Source organism: Manis javanica, chromosome 10, assembly GCF_040802235.1.
Source record: "Manis javanica isolate MJ-LG chromosome 10, MJ_LKY, whole genome shotgun sequence".
NCBI classification, from domain to species: Eukaryota; Metazoa; Chordata; class Mammalia; order Pholidota; family Manidae; genus Manis; species Manis javanica.
The window spans coordinates 43,015,716-43,035,889 of NC_133165.1; the positions used below are offsets into that span (position 1 = coordinate 43,015,716).

A 20,174-nucleotide genomic window follows, 5' to 3' on the forward strand; every position below is an offset into this window, starting at 1 on the left:
TTACAGTCATTGCCCATCAGCATAGCAAAATGTTGTAGAATCACTACTTGTCCTCTCTGTGTTGTACAGCCCACCCTCCCCTTTCTCCCCCCCCCCCATGCATGCTAATCTTAATACCCCCTTTCTTCTCCCCACCCCCCTTGTCCCTCCTTGACCACCCATCCTCCCCAGTTCCTTTCCCTTTGGTACCTGTTGTTCCATTTTTGGGTTCTGTAATTCTGCTGCTGTTTTGTTCCTTCAGTTTTCCCTTTGTTCTTATACTCCTCAGATGAGTGAAATCATTTGGTATTTCTCTTTCTCCGCTCGGCTTATTTCACTGAGCATAATACTCTCCAGCTCCATCCATGTTGCTGCAAATGGTTGGATTTTCCCTCTTCTTATGGCTGAGTAGTATTCCATTGTGTATATGTACCACATCTTCTTTATCCATTCATCTACCGATGGACATTTAGGTTGCTTCCAATTCTTGGCTATTGTAAATAGTGCTGCGATAAACATAGGGGTGCATCTGTCTTTCTCAAACTTGATTGCTGCATTCTTAGGGTAAATTCCTAGGAGTGGAATTCCTGGGTCAAATGGTAGGTCTGTTCTGAGCATTTTGATGAACCTCCATACTGCTTTCCACAATGGTTGAACTAATTTACATTCCCACCAGCAGTGTAGGAGGGTTCCCCTTTCTCCACAGCCTCGCCAACATTTGTTGTTGTTAGTCTTTTGGATGGCAGCTATCCTTACTGGTGTGAGGTGATACCTCATTGTAGTTTTAATTTGCATTTCTCTGATAATTAGCGATGTGGAGCATCTTTTCATGTGTCTTTTGGCCATCTGTATTTCTTTTTTGGAGAACTGTCTGATCAGTTCCTCTGCCCATTTTTTAATTGGGTTATTTGTTTTTTGTTTGTTGAGGCGTGTGAGCTCTTTATATATTCTGGACGTCAAGCCTTTATCGGATCTGTCATTTTCAAATATATTCTCCCATACTGTAGGGTTCCTTTTTGTTCTATTGATGGTGTCCTTCACTGTACAGAAGCTTTTCAGCTTAATGTAGTCCCACTTGCTCATTTTTGCTGTTGTTTTCTTTGCCCGGGGAGATATGTTCAAGAAGAGGTCACTCATGTTTATGTCTAAGAGGTTTTTGCCTATGTTTTTTTCCAAGAGTTTAATGGTTTCATGACTTACATTCAGGTCTTTGATCCATTTTGAGTTTACCTTTGTATATGGGATTAGACAATGGTCCAGGTTCATTCTCCTACATGTAGCTGTCCAGTTTTGCCAGCAGCATCTGTTGAAGAGACTGTCATTTTGCCATTGTATGTCCATGGCTCCTTTATCAAATATTAATTGACCATATATATTTATAAATCTTCTTTTGTGGCAAAAAATCCCACATGACCTTTTTAAAAATCTTAATCATTTTTATATATATGGCTCAGTGGTACTATGTATATTCACACTGTTACGGTAACATATATCTGTAAGATAAATTCTAACCAAAATAAGCAGGTGACGAGAGGCAACAAAGGGCCAGGCAGTTTATTTGAGTGCAATTCCCGGATGATATTCTCCGGTCTGGCATCACAGACCAGGGAAGTCACACTCAGCTGGGTAGGCAGCAAGTTTTTAAAGTAGGTAGGAGGAGGCAGAGCTTAGGTTTACAGCGGCTTGAGGATTGGCTAGCCTAAGGCACATTTTTCAGGTTGGGAGGGGGCAGCAGCAGAGGACTTTGGCATGTCATCAGTGTCCAACATGCTCACCCCTCCCCCCAGTGTCTACAACCTTACATTCCAGCCTTTTGGTTATAATGGGTGACGACTTGATCTGGCTACGTCTGGCTGACAAGGGGCATTGTGTGTGTGTGTGGGGGGGGTTTGTAGCATGTAGTTACATTTCTCTGATTGCAAATATCCTGCCTTGCTTTATCTAGAGGCTCTCACTTTATTCTGTCTAACCTTATGGTCTCTGTCTCATTTTCTCTTCTACAGATAGAGACCCTAGCTGCTGCTAGTTACAAGGGGTGATGACTGCTCTGGATCCTTCATGCTGAGAGGGGGCATGTAAAGGGTGCAGTTAGGTATCCATCAGTGGTCAGTTGAGAGGGCCTTGGAAGGTTGGTGCTTCTATTCTAGAAGGACAAACTTGTTGAGATTAAGAATGCATGTCTGAATATGAGAACTAGAAATATGAAGAGTTTAATTGAGAATCATAGCCAGGCATCATGGGGAAACCAGAATTCCAGATCGAGTTTACATCTCAATGACTAGTATTAGGATTTAGTATAGATAAGCCTGCGTTATTGAAACAATACTTTACTCTTAAATCACCCTTATTTTCATTATAAGTAGCCAGATTAAGTAAATAATTAACAGTTGGCTTGATTATTTGTATAAGTGCAGCAAGAAGAGTAATTGATTACATAGGATTTTTTTTTTGAGAGGGCATCTCTCATATTTATTGATCATATGGTTGTTAACAACAATAAAATTCTGCATAGGGGACTCAATGCACAATCATTAATCAACCCCAAGCCTAATTCTCAACAGTCTCCAATCTTCTGAAGCATAACGAACAAGTTTTTACATAGTGAACAAGTTCTTACATAGTGAATAAATTCTTAGATGGTGAACAGTGCAAGGGCAGTCATCACAGAAACTTTCAGTTTTGATCACGCATTATGAACTATAAACAATCAGGTCAATTATGATTATTTGTTTGATTTTTATACTTGATTTATATGTGATTCCCATATTTCTCCATTATTATTATTATTATTATTATTATTATTATTATTATTAATAATAATAAAATGCTGAAGAGGTAGGTAGATGCAAGATAAAGGTAGAAAACAGTTTGGTGCTGTAAGAGGGCAAATGTAGATGATCAGATCTCTGCCTATACACTAAGTATTAATCCAAGCTAGACAAGGGCAACAAAACATCCACGGATGCAGAAGATTTCTCTCAAAACAGGGGGGGAAGGGTGAGGTTCTAAGCCTCACCTCTATTGATCCCCAATTTCTCACCTGATGGCCCCCCTTTGACTGTGCCTGTCTTAGGTTGTTCCTCCCTTGAGGAATCTTACCCGTCTCTGGCTAACCAGTCATCTTCTGGGGCCATAGAGGGAAATGTAAAGATGGTAAGTGAGAGAGAAGCAATATTGTTTGAAAAGGTTAGCTTTTTACTTTTTTGAAGATTTATGCCCTGTGTCTTCTATGCCCAGCATTTGTCTTGAGGTATCTTTACCACTTGGAAGAATTATGATACTTGGTAATTTCAATATGAGGCACGAATTCTACTTAAGGGTTGTAATTATGAAGGAAGAAGAGAAGCTATAGAAGTAGCAGATGGAAGAAAACATGGGAAGATTGATTATTTCTTTGACATATCTTCTTGTAGTGTAACATAAGCATGTATACATTTTAAATTACTAATTAAATTGCATGCACACATTAACATAATAGGAATACCACTACATAACCAAAGCAGACCTACAATTACCAGCCATATCCAGTGAAACCAAGAAAACCAGTTAGGCACCCTAGGCATTTGTGAAAAAGTATCAATGATATGAAGGATATTGTCTAAATGAATTAGAATATTTTGGGAAAAATCAGACAAATTAAAACAACACATTCCTGGGAACTGTTCACATCCCATATGTTCTTTTAACAGTAGATAGTCTATAGTCGCACGATTTTGGAGTGCTGCAACTTGCACTTCTCCTAATTCTTGGTTGAGTTCTGACAGTATAGATCCAGTCAAATTTGTTGTTTTACTGTATGCACAGGCCAGCTTAGATATCTCCTTCTTCATTCCAATGGCAAGTCCAAGAACCAGTGGGATGAATGCATCTACAACTGCAACAGCACCAGGATCTTTGTTGAAGTTTTTTGATGATCCTCTTCTGGAATGACTCTTCCAGAAAATGTTGATGTTGGAAGTTCTTCTTCATCATAGGATCTTTTTAATGTCCTTTGCCAGAACTTTTTATAAGGAATTTCAGGTTGGACTTTTAAAGGCTTCTTGAGGCCAGACAGCCAAGCCAGACTTGCCGTCAGGCTGTGCCTGCAGTACTTGTAGATTTGTGTGAATTCCTCTCTTCTTGAGGTTCCCAAGACTTTTCTGAGGTTCCTGTACCTGCCAGGAAGTGACCTTCCTTACTCACCTGGTAAAGCTGCTGGGAACCCTGTAAGCAAGGTACCAGGCCAGTTCTTCTTAGGGGATTTGTTGGCTTTATGAAGTCAACCATAGTTCCTTAAAGCTGTTGATATCTGAGTTTACACAAGTGTCTCTCAGGTATAATATTCCAGTCAAAGGAAAACTGAAGGAACAAAACAGCAGCAGAATCACAGAACCCAAGAATGGACTGACAGTTACAAAAGGGAAAGGGACTGGGGAGAATGGGTGGGAAGGGAGGGATAAGGGTGAGAAAAAGAAAGAGAGCATTATGATTAGCATGTATAGTGCGAGGGGGGCACTGGGAGGGCTGTGAAAAACAGAGAAGACAAGTAGTGATTTTACAGCATCTTACTATGCAGATGGACAGTGACTGTGAAGGGGTATGTTGGGGGGACATGGTGAAGGGGGGAGCCTAGTAAACATAATATTCTTCATGTAATTGTAGATTAATGATACCAAAATAAAAAAATTAAAAAAAGCAAGTGCTTGTGAAAATCGGGCATTCTGAAACTTCCAGAAAATCTGATAAAAAATGTTAAGCATTAATGCTAATTTAAGTTTGGCTGAGGCAGGCATGTCCTTGTAGTTATCAGTGGCCTAAGCTTACCTAAGGTCATTTAAGTTGATGTTATCTGCTAAACCTTTTAAGAACAAAATGCTTAAAGGTTTGGTTTTGTCTAATATTCAGTAAAGGTCTTGTAAGTAATCTAGCATAGTTGTTAGGAATGAGTGAACTAGATAAGTGTGACAGGTGAACACCTTTTTAATTGTGTGTTACAGTGTGTATACTTACCTACAGCCTGAGAATATTTGTGGTAACCTAAAACCTTAAAGTTTTGTTAAGTTAAGAATATATACTTTGTGTTCAGTGAGAAAATGTGCTGTAAAGATCATAGTTACAGAAATTATACTTACAGTAAGCTCTCATCAGATCTTTAACCATTGTCATTTGTAAGTCTTTTGTCATCTATCCTCACTGTTTACTACTCCTAAACTAGTAAGAAACTAGATTTCAGCAGAACAGGTATTAGTTACAAAGGATTAAGTAAACTAAGGAAGCTGATTTTGTGGCTTTTTGTTTCAAATGTTGTTGATAAAATGTTTTAAGCTTTTTCTCTTAAGCTGAGAACAGTTTAATGAATAATACCTCTATAAGCAGAACTTAAATATCTATCTTTCTCTCTATCTGACCCCTCCAGAATTTAAAAAGTTTCAGTGTTTTTTATATTTCATGGCAGTATGTTTATTTCCATAAGCTCAATAAGAATCTGATTTCCTTGTAACAAGACCAATTAAAATTCTTAAAAGATTTAGCAGATAACATCAACTTAAATGACCTTAGGTAAACTTAGGCAGCTGACAAATACAAGGACATGACTGCCTCAGCCAAACCTAAATTACCACTAATGCTTAACATTTTTTATCAGATTTTCTGAAAGTTTTAGAATGCCCAATTTCACCAGCACTTGCTTTTTTTTATTTTATTATTTTATTATTTTGGTATCATTAATCTACAATTACATGAGAACATTAGGTTTACTAGGCTCCCCCGTTCACTATGTACCCCCCACATACCCTTTCACAGTCACTGTCCATCTGCATAGTAAGATGCTATAAAATCACTACTTGTCCTTTCTGTTTTGCACAGCCTGCCCTGTTCCCCCCACACACTATACATGCTAATCATTTTTCCCCACCCTTATCCCTCCCTTCCCACCAATTCTCCCCAGTCCCTTTCCCTTTGGTAACTGTTAGTCCATTCTTGGGTTCTGTGATTCTGCTGCTGTTTTGTTCCTTCAGTTTTCCTTTGTTCTTATACTCCACAGATGAGTGAAATCATTTGGTACTTGTCTTTCTCCACCTGGCTTATTTCACTGAGCATAATACTCTCTAGCTCCATCGATGTTGTTGTGAATGGTAGGAACTGTTTTCTTCTTATGGCTGAATAACATTCCATTGTGTATATGTACCACATCTTCTTTATCCATTCATCTACTGATGGACACTTACATTGCTTCAATTTCTTGGCTATTGTAAACAGTGCTGCGATAAACATAGGGATGCATCTGTCTTTTTCAAACTGGGCCTGCTGCATTCTTAGGATAAATTCCTAGAAGTGGAATTCCTGGGTCAAATGGTATTTCTATTTTGAGCATTCTGAGGAACCTCCATACTGCTTTCCACAATGGTTGAACTAATTTACATTCCCACCAGCAGTGTAGGAGGGTTCCCCTTTTTCCACAACCTCGCCAACATTTGTTGTTGTTTGTCTTTTCGATGATGCCAATCCTTACTGGTGTGAGTGATATCTCATTGTGATTTAAATTTGAATTTCTCTGATGATTAGCGATGTGGAGCATCTTTTCATGTATCTGTTGGCCATCTAGATTTCTTCTTCAGAGAACTGTCCATTCAGCTCGTCTGCCCATTTTTTTTAAATTGGATTATTTGCTTTTTGTTTGTTGAGGTGCGTGAGTTCTTTATGTATTTTGGATGTCAACCCTTTATCGGATCTGTCATTTATGAATATATTCTTCCATACTGTAGGATGCCTTTTTGTTCTATTGATGGTGACCTTTGCTGTACAGAAGCTTTTCAGCTTGATATAGTCCCACTTGTTCATTTTTGCCTTTGTTTCCCTTGTCCCGGGAGATATGTTCACGAAGAAGTCACTCATGCTAATGTCCATGAGATTTTTGCCTATGTTTATTTCTAAGAGTTTTATGGTTTCATGACTTACATTCAGGTCTTTGATCCATTTCGAATTTACTTTTGTGTATGGGGTTAGACAGTGATTCAGTTTCATTCTCTTACATGTAACTGTCCAGCTTTGCCAGCACCATCTGTTGAAGAGACTATCCCTTCCCCATTGTATGTCCATGGCTCCTTTGTCATATATTAATTGGCCATACATGTTTGGGTTAATGTCTGGAGTCTCTATTCTGTTCCACTGGTCTGTGGCTCTGTTCTTGTGCCACTACCAAATTGTCTTGAATACTGTGGCTCTGTAGTAGAGCTTGAAGTTGGGGGGCAAGATCCCCCTCAACTTTATTCTTCCTTCTCAGGATTGCTTTGGCTGTTCAGGGTCTTTGGTGGTTCCATATGAATTTTTGAACTATTTGTTCCAGTGCATTGAAGAATGCTGTTGGTAATTTGATAGGGATTGCATCGAATATGTTGATTGCTTTGGGAAGGATGGCCATTTTGACAATAATAATTCTTCCTACCCAAGAGCATGGGATGAGTTTCCATTTGTTAATGTCCTCTTTAATTTCTCTTAATAGTGTCCTGTAGTTTTCAAGGTATAGGTCTTTCATTTCCCTGGTTAGGTTTATTCCTAGGTATTTTATTCTTTTTGAAGCAATTGTGAATGGAATTGTTTTCCTGGTTTCTCTTTCTATTAGTTCATTGTTAGTGTAGAGGTAAGCCACGGATTTCTGTGTATTAATTTCGTATCCTACAACTTTGGTGAATTCCAATATTAATTCTAGTAGTTTTGCAGTGGAGTCTTTAGGGTTTTTTTTTATGTACAATATCATGTCATCCACAAATAGTGACAGTTTAACTTCTTTATCAATCTGGATTCCTTGTATTTCTTTGTTTTGTATAATTGCCATGGCTAGGACCTCCAGTACTATGTTGAATAACAGTGGGGAGAGTGGGCATGCCTTTCTTGTTCCCGATCTCAGAGGAAAAGCTTTCAGTTTCTCCCTGTTCAGTATGATGTTAGCTGTGGGTTTATCATATATGGCCTTTATTATGTTGAGGTACTTGCCCTCTATGCCCATTTTGTTGAGAGTTTTTATCATGAATGGATGTTGAATTTTGTCGAATGCTTTTTCAGCATCTATGAAGATGATCATGTGGTTTTTGTCCTTCTTTTTGTTGATGTGGTATATGATGTTTATGGATTTCCGAATGATGTTCCATTCTTGCATCCCTCAAATGAATCCCACTTGGTCATGGTGTATGATCCTCTTGATGTATTTTTTAATTCGGTTTGCTAATATTTTGTTGAGTATTTTTGCATCAACATTCATCAGGGATATTGGTCTCTAGTTTTCTTTTTTGATGGGGTCTTTGCCTGGTTTTGGTATTAGGGTGATGTTGGCTTCATAGAATGAGTTTGGGAGTATTTCTCTTCTCTTCTATATTTTGGAAAACATTAAGGAGAATGGGTATTATGTCTTCTCGGTATGTCTGATAAAATTCCGAGGTGAATCCATATGGCCTGGGGGTTTTGTCCTTTGGTAGTTTTTTGATTACTGATTCAATTTCGTTGCTGGTAATTGGTCTGTTTAGATTTTCTGTTTCTTTCTGGTCAGTCTTGGAATGTTGTGTGTTTCTTTCTAGGAAGTTGTCCATTTTTCCTAGGTTTCTCAGCTGTTAGCATATAGGTTTTCATAGTATTCTCTAATAATTTTTGTATTTCTGTGGGGTCCGTTGTGATTTTTCCATTCTCGTTTCTGATTCTGTAGATGTTTGTTGACCCTCTTTTTCTCCTAGTAAGTCTGGCTGGAGGCTTATCTATTTTATTTATTTTCTTGAAGAAACAGCTCTTGGTTTCATTGATTTTTTCTATTTTATTCTTCTCAATTTTATTTATTTTCATCTTCATTATGTCCCTCCTTCTGCTGAGGTTAGGCCTCATTTGTTCTTCTTTTTCCAATTTCAATAATTGTGACATTAGACTATTCATTTGGTATTGTTCTTCCTTCTTTAAATATGCCTGGATTGCTATATGCTTTCCTCTTAAGACTGCTTTTGCTGCATCCCACAGAAGTTGGTGCTTTGTGTTGTTGTTGTCTTTTGTTTCCATATATTGCTGGATCTCCATTTTAATTTGGTCATTGATCCATTGACTATTTAGGAGCATGTTGTTGAGCCTCCATGTGTTTGTGAATATTTTTGCTTTCTTTGTACAATTTATTTCTAGTTTTATACCTTTGCAGTCTGAAAACTTGGTTGGTAGGATTTCAATCTTTTTGAATTTACTGAGGCTCTTTTTGTCGCCTAGTATGTGGTCTATTCTGGAGAATGTTCCATGTGCACTTGAGAAGAATGTGTATCCTGTTGCTTTTGAATGTAGAGTTCTATAGATATCTATTAGGGCCATCTGTTCTAGTGTGTTTTTCAGTGCCTCCGTGTCCTTACTTATTTTCTGTCTGGTGGATCTGTCCTTTGGAGTGAGTGGTGTGTTAAAGTCTTCCAAAATGAATGCGTTGCATTCTATTTCCTCCTTTAGTTCTGTTAGTATTTGTTTAACATATGCTGGTGCTCCTGTTTTGGGTGCATATATGTTTATAATGGTTATATCCTCTTGTTGGACTGAGCCCTTTGTCATTATGTAATGTCCTTTATCTCTTGTAACTTTCTTTATTTTGAAGTCTATTTTGTCTGATACTAGTACTGCAACCCTTGCTTTTTTCTCTCTGTTGTTTGCATTAAATATCTTTTTCCATCCCTTGACTTTTAGTCTGTGCATGTCTTTGTGTTTGAGGTGAGTTTCTTGTAAGCAGTGTATAGATGGGTCTTGCTTTTTTATCCATTCTATTACTCTGTTTCTTTTGACTGGTGCACTTAGTCCATTTACATTTGGGGTGATTATTGAAAGATATGTACTTATTGCCATTGCAGGCTTTAGATTCGTGGTTACCAAAATTCAAGGTTAGCTTGTTTTCTACCTTACTGTCTAACTAACTCGCTTTTTGAGCTATTTTAAACACAGTCTGATGATTATTTCTCTCCTTTCTTATTCCTCCTCCTCTGTTCTTTATATGTTGGGTGTTTTGTTCTGTTCTCTTTTTAGGAGTGCTCCCATCTAGAGCAGACCCTCTAAGATACCCTGTAGAGGTGGTTTTTGGGAGGCAAATTCCCTCTACTTTTGCTTGTCTGGGAATTGTTTAATCCCTCCTTCATATTTAAATGATAATCATACTGGATACAGTATCCTTGGTTCAAGACCTTTCTGTTTCATTGCATTAAATAGATCATGCCATTCTCTTCTGGCCTGTATGGTTTCTGTTGAGAAGTCTGATGATAGCCTGATGGGTTTTCCTTTGTATGTGACCTTTTTTCTCTCTCTGGCTGCCTTTAATACTGTGTCCTTTTCCTTGGTCTTTGCCATTTTAATTATTATGTGTCTTGGTGTTGTCCTGTTTGGGTCCCATCTCTTGGGAGTTGTGTGTGCCTCAATAGTCTGAGCAACTATTTCCTCCCCCAGTTTGGGTAAGTTCTCAGCAATTATTTCTTCAAAGACACTTTCTATCCCTTTTTCTCTCTCTTCTTCTTCTGGTACCCCTATAATGCAGATATTGTTCCTTTTGGATTGGTCACACAGTTCTCTTGATATTGTTTCATTCCTGGAGATCCTTTTGTCTCTCTTTGTGTCAGGTTCTATGCATTCCTGTTCTCTGGTTTCTATTCCATCAATGGCCTCTTGCATCTTGTCCATTCTACTTATAAATCCTTCCAGGATTTGTTTCACTTCTGTAATCTCCCTCTGGACGTCATCCCTTAGCTCTTGCATATTTCTCTGCAGCTCTTTCACATGTTTATGATTTTTATTTTGCCTTCTTTTTTAGGGAGACTGATTAGGTCTGTCTCTGCAGCTCCTCTCTCAGGTGTTGTCTGAACTCTCCTGGACTGAACTAAATTTTTTTGCCTTTTCCTGCTGATAGCGGGAGCTGTAGTCATGTTGCAGGCGTGTCAGCTGGGAGAAGAAAGTCCTTTCTTGCTTGCTGAATGCCTTCCCCTTCTCCGTTTCCTGTGTCAGTTTCCCACACACCTGGAGAAGCCACTGGGTTAGTCCTGTAAGCTGATGTGGGCGGGGTCTCCATCAGAGCAGTGTGGAGCCCTGCAGGGAATTGCGGGCATGCCAGGTGCACTCCTCCATGATAGCGGTGGCCCTGCAGGGCCACTGTTTACCAGCAGCGGCCTTTTGGTCTGGCCCAGGTGGCTGTGCGTTGCGCTGGGAATCTGGTCAGTTGCTGGGAGCGTGCCTGCACCCTCTGACTCCCCTGCAGGTGCGTGCAGGGCTCTCCCACATGGGCCTTTGTTTTGGGTTTCTTTTACTCTTTTTCCTTTCTGTTCTTCATTGATATATCTTCAAGTTCACTGGCCTTTTCCTTTGTAGTCTCTTGTATGCTATTAAACTGATCTAGTAAATTTTTATTTAAGATATTTTATTTTTCAGTCCCATATTTTCCATTAAAAATTTCCCATTTCTCCCAAGATTCCTCATCTGGGCAACGATTATGACTGTTTTTCTTTAGATCTTGAATGCATTTAGACTCATTGCTTTAAAGTCTTGTATGATAATTGTAACATCTCTGTTATCTTGGGGTCTATTTCTATTGATCGCCTTTTCCCCCATTGACTGTGGGTTATATTTTTCTGTTTCTTAGGAAGTCTTTTAATTTTTTATTGTATATTGGACATTTTGGATGATACATTTTATGGCTGTATATTCTGCAATCTTCCACTGAAGAGTGTTCAAATTTATTCTATCAGGAAATTAAAATACTGGCTGATTGCCTTGTACTTGTGGTGTTTTGATATTATGCTTTGTTAGGTCACTATCAGGCCCTGAGAACGCTTCATGGGGTTGCCTGGGATATACACTGGAAGTTCAACCACTCTGGGCCCACCTTTCTAGGCTGAGCCCAACACCCATGTCTGTCCTACTTCCTGCTCCCTTCTGAACTCTCAAACAAGTTCATTGAGGCTTTGGTCCCATAGTTTCAGCCTCAGCTCTTTGTTTTAATGCAAATCCTTTGTTATGGGACATAATATTTACTTCTAAGCTGTGGGCCTTCTGGGGTTTTAGTGGAAAGCCTAAGATCTATACCAAACCCCTCTACTTTGGCAGGATTCCAATGATAAACTATTTACTCGGTTGTAGGCAACAGCTGAAATCTGTTTACCTTTTTTTTCAGGCTTTCACCTGTAAATAACAGAGAGCTCAACTGCACTGGCTTAAACTAATAAGAGTTTATTTTTCTTAAAAAAAGAAATCTACAGATGGATGGCTGCTGGTATTGGGATCAGTGGTATAATAGTTTCATAGCTGGACTGCTATTATTCTTCTGTTTTTTCTTCCTGCTCTACCCTTAGTCTTCTCATTGATATTTAACACAGGAAGAAGTAAAAAGGGAATAGGCCAATAATGTTATTCTGCTCATACTGGAAAAGAAAAAACTTTCCCAGCAACCTCCTCTGCATGTTTCTGTCAGAATCTCACTAGTCAATAAGGAGTGCATGGTCACCCTAATGAGATGGGGATCTTGAGTGTAGTCAGAGTAGGGTGAAGGCCTCTGGAAAAAGCAAGGCAGTATATTTACAGTCAGAGCAATGTAACAATGTAAAGAAGTCCCTATCGAAACTCTGTGTTAAGCATTATGCAAAGTTAAGGTCACATTAAAGGTCAAAAGGCCAGGAGCAACTTGGCCTGGAATGTTTGAGTGTCTGCAAATAAAGAAGGTACCTCAGCATAACCCGTGACTTCACTGTAAATAACCCTAGCAAACAGACAACAACCCAGCCCACCTTAGGGGCAGGGCAGGTGGTACAAGTCCACACCTTAAGCCCTCAGTTCCCCAAAATCCTCAACTACCTATAAATCTCCTAGACAATGCACCACCCTGGGCTCTCTTGGGTGAGCCAGGAGCTCTTTCCTCTCACTTTATTTTTAAATAAAAGCCTCTACCCTGGCTCTCCTACCTTGGGTTTTTGCCAAATTTATTCTTCAACTCCAGAAACAAGAACCCTGGCATCACTAACTTGAAGGGAAGCTGGAGAACAGGATTTCATAAATGGCCAATACTGTTGTTGGGAAATCCAATTCAGGGAGGTTCCCCTGTGTACGTGGTGAGACTTCAATCTGGAAGAGGTTCTCAACTTTGATCAAGAAAGAATTCATGAGCAGGTTGGGCAGGTACTAGCAAAGAGTAGTTTAATAAAGCAAAGTACACACTCAAGGAAGGAGTGTGGGCATGCTCAAGAGGTGAGCAGCACAGTCGGGTTTGGTTGAGTAGCTAGAAGTTAAGTAAGGGGTGGAATATTCACTGGGATAGGTGGTGCTTTCTCAGAGGGAGGAGATTTCTGGGAAATAGAGTGACACCCTGTTTTTGTCCTTAGATGGTCTGCCTTGAAACTGTCATGGCACCAAGGGGTATGATTTTTAGGCTGCCAATGAGCATATAATGTATTCTGAGGTAAAATCAGAATCAGCTTCTCTGTGTTGGAACCAGTCAGTTTTGACTGCTCTATTATCTATACCATCACTCCCCACATCCCATAAGAAGAGTTTACACAGGATGTTTAGAATACAAACAAACATCTAACCAAATGTAACCACCAACCAAAGTCCTCAATTCCATCACTGCTTATATATGGCTATCTACCTAGTATAACAAGACCAGTTAGCAATTTTAGATAACTTTTTTGATATGTAATCATTTGACTAGGAGTCTGAGGCATTTATTTATTTAGATGTTATTTTTATTGAGCTACAAATTAGTTCTAAGTATGGAACCTAATGATTTAGTATTTGTATATACTGTAAAATGATTACCAAAATAAATCTAGTTAACACCTATTTTCATTCATAGTGACAATTATTTTCTTGAGATGAGAATTTTTAACATTTGCTCCCAGCAACTTTCAAATATGCAATACAGTATTATTAGCTATAATCACCATACTGTACATTGCTGCGAGGTAATAGAAAATATATATTGGCTCCTGCTCCTGATTCCTGGCATAGAGTTCCTAAAATTCTTGTAATGTTCTAAGTGATAAGAGCACTAGGAACATCTGTTGTTTTAATATTTGGTCTCTGATCTCTGTTCCTGCAAGAGCTCCTAAAATCTTTGCCTGGGTGATAGAAGTGTCTTTTATTCTAATGAGCTGACTCTGGGTCGGCTCCTGGATGACTCTTGAATGAGGGCTTGTCACCAGAAAGACCAAGCCACGATTAGAAGCTTGGAGTTTTTAGTCCCACCTCCCATTTTCGTGAGAAGGGAGAAGGGCTGAAAACGGAGTTAATGATCCATCATGCCTATGTGATGAATCTCCATAAAATCCCAAAGATATAGAGTTTGGAGAGCTTAAAGGTCAGTGAACACCACGAGGATGACACAGGGATTTTTTAAATTATACTTCTATTCCAACTCCACAAGGATAGAAGCTTCTATACTTGGGACCCTCCCAGACCTCACCCTGTGTATCTCTTCATCAGGCTGTTCATCTGAATTGTTTAATAAACTGGTAAATGTAAGTAGGTACTTCCCTGAGTTCTGTAAGCCATTCTAGCAAATTAATTCACCCCAAGGAGGAGATCATTGGAACCTCTGATCGTAGCTGATTGCTCAGAAGCACAAGTGATAACCTGGGCTTAAGACTGGCATCTGAAGTGTGTGTCTGTGTTGGCAATGGGGGGCAGGCAGGCAGTTTTGTGGGACTGAGTCCTTAACCTTTGGGATCTGATGCTCTGGGAAAACAGTATCAGAGTTGAATTAAATTATAGGATGCCCAGCTGGTGTGCAGAGAATTGCTTGATATAGGGAAGAAACCCTACACATTTGGTGACCAGAAGTGACATGTTTTGTGTCACTAGTAAAGAAGACACAGTAGGGAAGAACTAGGTTTTTCCTGTATAAAAAGGAAGAAACTGAGTTTTTGCATTTGATTATATTCCCATAACTTATTTTATAATTAGCAGTTTGTACCCTTCACCTAGTTTGCCCACACCTCACCTGTGAGACATTTATTTTTTATTTGTAAATCATAGCAAAATAATAAATGTTTTTAAGCAAACCTCAACCAGTATGAAATCAAATAAAGTAGGAAGGTAAATTCTTCATTCCTTTTATTCCCCGGGATTAACTGCTCCCCAGAATTAACTACTATTGAGGCTGGTATATATCCTTTTATAAAGATATATAAAAAGATATTTTATAAAGACATAACCATATACTGCACATGTATACAGACATATAAAGAGTTTCTTTTCTCAAAAATGGGGATTAAACTATATATATTGTTCTGCAGCCTGCTTTATTCATGGACATATTTCCATGGTGTCACTTATTGTGAATGTCAATATTTATATTGTATTCTTTTTAACAGTGTTTAAAAACATTTATGATATTTTGGTGTATTGTTATTTGGTATCCTGATACAAAATATTTAATGTATTATAAAATATATATACAGACAGATCCAAAAAGATCTGTATGCCCACTGGTCTTAAAGGAGTATTATAAACACCATTAAAGAACTCTATATATTAAATTTCTTCCTAGACTCACTTCCTTTACTGTCTGCAGAAGTACTACCAAATTCATTTATGTTGTTATATTTTATATTAAATGATATTCTTTTTAAATTTCCTATTAATGATTATTTGTATGTATACCTTATTGTTGTGAACATTCTTGTATACAACTCCTGTTACTCATGTACAGGAGTTTCTTTTGAGTGCATTCCTGAGGTGGAATTGCTGAGTCATAAAAATGTGCATGTTCAATATTACTGAATAATACCATATTTTTTTGTACAGTGTTCCAATTACTGTATTTTAGAAGGCTATTTTATCAACACTGAATTATTTTTTTAAAAAGTATATGGTCTAACATAGTCATTAGAAAATTTGTTAGCTTATAAAGATGTTATCTACAGAAAACCTTCAGGAACACTAGTATTATCTGTATTACTTTTTATAGCTAATTATGAATAAAATTTGCAAAATAATTTGCTAATGTTTTTATTACAACTTTGCTGCATTGTATTTGATTCATGTGTGCTATTTAACATTATTCCAGAAGAATAATAATGAGGCATATAATAATTTGTTTATATAGTTATGCTTTGTCTGGCAAGATTACTTCCTGATTGTTAGTTACAAGTGGTTGTGACCACCTATTTAGCTTCCTTTGGACTTTTTAAAAAATGTGTTATGTGCTCTAGGTAAACAGTATTTACAAGACTGCCATCTGGAGCCCACATGGGTAAGTACACGTGTGAATGTGAGGTGCATACAAGGACCATGAGTAGCAGACAAGATTTTGCTTAGTATAAATTTTTTATTTGAAATCAATTTAATATTAAACATCTATGAAATATGAATAACAAAAATGAACTTTTCTACTTTCAGTTTATTGTACTTGTTTTTTTTCCCCATTGAAATAAACTCTCAATTACCATTTATACTTTTGGTGTTTAACATCTTGTTTCCTTTATTATACTTATTTCTAAATTACTACGAAATACAAGAGGTTCATGACTAGATTGTTACTTTAGACCCCCTTGTTTTCTTTCCCCTATTAATTGTTTAATGTTTTGCCTTATATTTCAAACATCAAAATTTCTCCTCTATCCTTCATCAGAATACTCTCTGGCATATCTGGGAGAAATTAAAGTGGCTGTGCCCCAAACCTGCAAACATTTGCTTACTACTGAAATCTGAGAATATTGAACTGCAAAGGGTACATCTGACCAAAGAGCATCAGGACTCTTGTTTCCGGATAGAATTGTGGTTTTTGAGGTTCTGTGACAGAGGGTAGGTGCTGCGTCCAAGTGCCCTGTTCCAGCAGTTGCATCTCCAGAGCCTGAGGGACCAGCTTGGAGGGAGTCTACAGAGCTAATTGGCAGCATCTGAGGTTGCAGGGTTGGGTTAGGGTGGGACTTCACTGCCCAGTTCCAGCCGCTGCACCCAAAGGTATATGTTTGGGGGCAATCACCCCTTATTTACTGTAGTCGACGTTAAAGCAGCTCTGCAAATGAACCTATAAAAAAAAGATGACAGAAAAGGGTGTGTGTGTGCAAAGATTCATTTTGTCACTCATGGTTTTCTGCATTTTAGTTGCGAATATAAGTAGTTTCTGAGGTTCTCTTGGGACCTACATTTCTATAAGACCGTAATGTCAAACGTGGATTTCAAAAAGGCTCCTCAGGGGCTTTCGTTACTTGCAAAATCAGCGCAGAGTTCCCTCGCTTCTTTCACATATCCTTACCCCCAGCGGTGGGGGCGGTAGAGGGCTCTTCTGAAGGTCCGCAGCGCTTTTGCTCCTTGGCTAAATTGAGGAGGTGCGGTCGCGGCTTTGCCATGACGCGACCTCAGCCGAGAGCGCGTCTAGGTCTGCGGGCCCGAATCCCCGAGGGAGGACGGGGCGGGCCCAGGGAGCCCCTCCCCGGGGCGGGGCCCAGGCTTCTTCCCAGCTTGGCTCTGCAGAGCGAATATCTGCAGTCTCTAGGTTAGAAAAACACTTGCAAAACCGATCAGAAGCCGCCTCACTCATCAGCAGGTCTCCTGTTCCTGTTTGGTAAAGGCTGTGCGGGTCTGCACAAGTCGCCGCCCTCGGAACTCCGCGCCCGAACGTCGCGGCGGACCGCTGCCCCTGCAATCGGAAGGTTGCAGTCGCGGGGGCGCTGGAGGCGGTGACGGCGGCCCAGGAAGGAGCAGCGCCCGGGTAAGTCTGGGCATGCGTTTATCTCCAAGCACCCAACTTTCTGATTTACTGTGTGCCTTTCCCACACCCGGGGGCCTCTGTGGTTCTACATGTATTTGTCTTAATAGGGGTAGGTAAACTATTTCACGGGACTTCAAGGCTTTCTTTTATTTCTGAGTAGTTTTCACTTGTTTTATTCCACTGCTGCCTTTTACCAAACAGCATGAATGAATGATGCAATCCTGCATTAGTATGAGATTAGGAGTATCTCCGAAATTTAGAGTTGGAGTGTCTGATTTTGCTATCTTCTTTTCAATTAGAATTAATTTCCAAAAGTACTTACCAGATACATTGTTGTAAACATCTTCAAGTAGAGAAATCATTCATTCATTAAAGTTACTTACTTTATTTTCTTACATCTGAGTTGCACATTGTAGTTTGCACTTTAAATATTTGACTGACCGGTACTGAAATGAGGATCAGAGAAGAAAATAATAAAATCAGGATTTCTCTTTATTACAACTGCCTGGTATGTTTTCAGTATAATAAAGATCGTAGTCCTGTCACTTTCATGATGGTGAAATAAAGTAGTCTGAATGTTTTAAACTTTCAAATAATTTGATATATGCTTAATTTTTTTTTTGCTATCATTAATCTACAATTACATGAGGAACATTATGTTTACTAGACTCCCCCCATCACCAAGTCCCCCCCACATACCCCATTACAGTCACGGCCCGTCAGCATAGTAAGATGCTGTAGAATCACTACTTGTCTTTTCTGTGTTGTACAGCCCTCCCCGTGCCCCTTCCCCACATTATACACTGCTAACCATAATGCCCCCTTTCTCCCCCACCCTCCCCAGTCCCTTTACCTTTGGTAACTGTCAGTCCATTCTTGGGTTCTGTAAGTCTGCTGCTGTTTTGCTCTTCAGTTTTTTTTTATACTCCACAGATGAGTGAAATCATTTGATACTTGTCTTTCTCCACCTGGCTTATTTCACTGAGCATAATATCCTCTAGCTCCATCCAGGTTGCTGCAAATGGTAGAATTTGTTTTCTTCTTATGGCTGAATAATATTTCATTGTGTATATGTACCACATCTTCTTTACCCATTCATCTACTGATGGACACTTAGGTTGCTTCCATTTCTTGGCTATTGTAAACAGTGCTGCGATAAACATAGGGGTGCACCTGTCTTTTTCAAACTGGGCTGCTGCATTCTTAGGGTAAATTCCTAAGAGTGGAATTCCTGGGTCAAATGGTATTTCTATTTTGAGTTTTTTAAGGAACCTCCATACTGCTTTCCACAATGGCTGAACTAATTTACATTCCCACCAGCAGTGTAGGAGGGTTCCCCTTTCTCCACATCTTTGCCAACATTTGTTGTTGTTTGTCTTTTGGATGGTGGCAATCCTTATTGGATGGTGGAGTCTTATTGAGGTAATATCTCATTGTGGTTTTAATTTTCATTTCTCTGATGACTAGCGATGTGGAGCATCTTTTCATATGTCTGTTGGCCATCTGAATTTCTTCTTTGGAGAAGTGTCTGTTCAGATCCTCTGCCCATTTTTTAATTGGATTATTTGCTTTTTGTTTGTTGAGGTGCGTGAGCTCTTTATGTATTTTGGTTGTCAACCCTTTATCGGATCTGTCATTTATGAATATATTCTCCCATACTGTAGGATGCCTTTTTGTTCTATTGATGGTGACCTTTGCTGTACAGAAGCTTTTCAGCTTGATATAGTCCCACTTGTTCATTTTTGCTTTTGTTTCCCTTCCCCGTGGAGATATGTTCATGAAGAAATTGCTTATGTTTATGTCCAAGAGATTTTTGCCTATGGTTTCATGACTTACATTCAGGTCTTTGATCCATTTCGAATTTACTTCTGTGTATGGGATTAGACAATGATCCAGTTTCATTCTCTTACATGTAGCTGTCCAGTTTTGCCAACACCAGCTGTTGAAGAGGCTGTCATTTCCCCATTGTATGTCCATGGCTCCTTTATCATATATTAATTGACCATATATGTTTGGGTTAATACCTGGACTCTATTCTGTTTCACTAGTCTATGGGTCTGTTCTTATGCTGGTACCAAATTGTCTTGATCACTGTGGCTTTGTAGTAGAGCTTGAAGTTGGGAAGTGAGATCCCCCCTGCTTTATTCTTCCTTCTCAGGATTGCTTTGGCTATTCCATAACTTTTGTGGTTCCATATGAATTTTAAAACTATTTGTTCCAGTTCGTTGAAGAATGCTGTTGATATTTTGATAGGTATTGCATTGAATCTGTAGATTGCTTTAGGCAGGATGGCCATTTGGACAATATTAATTCTTCCCAGCCAAGAACATGGGATGAGTTTCCATTTGTTAGTGTCCTTCCTAACAGTATTTTTTAAGCTGATGTTTTATTGATGTATAATTTAATGCAGTAATATATACCCAATTTAAGTATACATTTTGATGATCCTTGACAATTTTATACACATCTATAATCACCACCAGAATAGAACACTTCCTTCACCCCTGAAAGTTCCTAGGGCCTCTGT

General features: G+C 38.9%; 1 protein-coding gene across 13 annotated transcripts in view; it reads left to right on the forward strand.

The window, feature by feature from the left end:
- The window catches only part of PSPH (phosphoserine phosphatase), a 52,917-nt gene that overhangs the window by 16,891 nt on the left and 15,852 nt on the right, over positions 1 to 20,174 (forward strand). The window contains exons 2-4 of one of the 13 annotated variants that reach the window (XM_073215248.1): positions 16,146 to 16,186; positions 16,565 to 16,737; positions 17,480 to 17,647. The exons of 8 other annotated variants lie outside the window; for them this stretch is intronic. The gene's annotated coding sequence lies outside the window, so the exon portion shown is untranslated. Of the gene's footprint in view, positions 1 to 16,145; positions 16,187 to 16,564; positions 16,738 to 17,407; positions 17,648 to 20,174 lie in introns of those variants that run through there. 4 more of the 13 variants (XM_017673861.3, XM_017673862.3, XM_073215249.1 and 1 more) reach the window with 4 other exon arrangements.